The following is a 1980-nucleotide window of genomic DNA, read 5'->3' as shown; positions in this document are numbered from 1 at the left end:
CACTATGTAGCAGATAAGAAGTATCGCTGGAGATAGTTTCTGATCCTCTATTATCCTCGACGCTGGCGATCAACGCCACCGTCGATGAAACGGATCCCTGCTCGCCAAACACAACCGCACTATCTCCAAATCAACCTCCCAGCTCGCCCTCGTCGGCTTACATGTCTGCCCCATCGAAAGCCTCGACTTTGAGTACTCTTCCCTCTCCGCCTGCCACCTACTTCGTCCTATCCACCTATCCCGGGTCGTCTCCTTCTATCTTTTATAGTGCGCTACTGCCACTGTCATCATCTAAAAAGCTTCTTGAGTTATATTGGCTATGGCGCATCTTCCTCGCATTTTCTTCTCAGTGGGTGATTAGCAGTGCACGAGATCTTCGATTTGGGCTACGATCAGTTCCTCTGGTTGAAGATCTATACATCTACCATGGAAAGATTATCAGTCTTGGCTATCATATGCTGTTTTCTTCTGATCGTGGGCGTCGTACGGTGCAAGACCGTGAAGAGAGACGGTACAGATCTACTCGAAATCCCAGTCTCATTATCTAATTTTTTCTGCAATTTGATATGGGATCTCGGCCAGTTGAATATTTAGGATATGAAATGTCTTTTCCGGTTAAGGCGTGTTTGGGATTTTAGCTCCAGAGGTGGATGTGGTGGGTTATTGTCTTCTGTGATTCTGGCTGGTTTTGTTGGGTTTGGTATTGGTTATTTGCGTTATTGCTATTTCGTTGGAATACTGGCTGAAGCTAATTAGTTATAGATTCTTATTGCTATTTTCATTTATGTTATGATGCGGTGGAATTTGGGACTTTGAAATCATGACCCATCAAGAATGATGTGACCCAAGTTCAAGGGTTATTGAAATCCCTGTTCTAACCCATCGTCCACAAACAAAAGAATTGGATTTGATGACAATGATTAAGACGGGATTCAGATAGATTGTGCATGAGTATTCGACAAAATTTTGCCTATAAATACCATTTTATAAGATAGTAATGTAATGGAGAATACTTACAGAATTTCTCTCTTCCTCTTCTCTGTCATTACGCAAATTCTCCTCTATTTTTTTTACTTCTAAGCATGCAACGGTCTTGTTTAAGAAGCAGGTATGTTTTTTTAATTTCACTTTATGAGTTTGAAGGTCTCCGATTTTATTCTAATTTTTATGGTGATGTGGCTTTTCAGGTGGCCTGGAACTTGTTAGCAGCCATTTCTGCCTTTTCATTGGGGGAATTCAATTAACAATTATAATGATATGAAAATGCCTCTTAATTTTTCTTATTTCATTAATCTCATTTGTTATATGGGCCAACTAAATCGTGGTTTCTTGGACTTTTTCTTCATGGTCATCTGCATTCCTTTTTGTAGCAGTTTTTTTCTGATTTGGAGACTTGAAAACATTTACTTGTATCACACTCGTGCTGATGTCTGATGATCACATAATTTCTTCTAAGGCATGCTTGTGAGCAGTCTGTAATATTTTATTCTTCATCATAAACCCAATGTAATTATTGAAAGTTTTCCTGTGACCCGAAGTCGCTGTAATATGGTTGTTCATTATACCTTTGAAAATTTGGAGATTGAATTTGTACGAAAATGTTTATGGGATTGCTGATGGAAATTCTGTCAATAGGCTGATCTCTTAAATGAAATTGTGTTAGGAAATAGGATGGCCTGATCATATGCAAGTTATAAAGTTAATTTTCTCCTTTTTTTTTAGTAAAAACATTTCTTGAAAAATAAAAAAATTTAAAATTTTAAAGAATTTAAAATTAAAATTTATCTCTATCACAATTATATCTTATAATCTAAAAAAAATTATAATAAGATCATGCAATAAATGAATACTCTGATTTTATTTTATAACACCAATTAATACTAATTATTATAAATATAATGTTTTTATAAATATATTTATTTTAATGACAAAATAAATTATTAAAAAAATACTTTTATTTTACTTTGGATATACCTAACC

At 35.5% G+C, this 1980-nt stretch overlaps 1 long non-coding RNA gene across 1 annotated transcript; it reads left to right on the top strand.

Moving 5' to 3' along the window:
- The first annotated feature begins 245 nt into the window (after positions 1–245).
- Positions 246–1632, top strand: LOC114579498. The gene is made up of 2 exons (XR_003700523.1): positions 246–511; positions 1188–1632. It is a non-coding gene; the product is annotated as an uncharacterized LOC114579498 (long non-coding RNA).
- The last annotated feature ends 348 nt before the right edge of the window (positions 1633–1980 follow it).

This window comes from Dendrobium catenatum, unplaced genomic scaffold (assembly GCF_001605985.2).
Source record: "Dendrobium catenatum unplaced genomic scaffold, ASM160598v2 fragScaff_scaffold_431, whole genome shotgun sequence".
Lineage (NCBI taxonomy): Eukaryota > Viridiplantae > Streptophyta > Magnoliopsida > Asparagales > Orchidaceae > Dendrobium > Dendrobium catenatum.
This window is presented reverse-complemented; position numbering and strand designations above follow the sequence as displayed.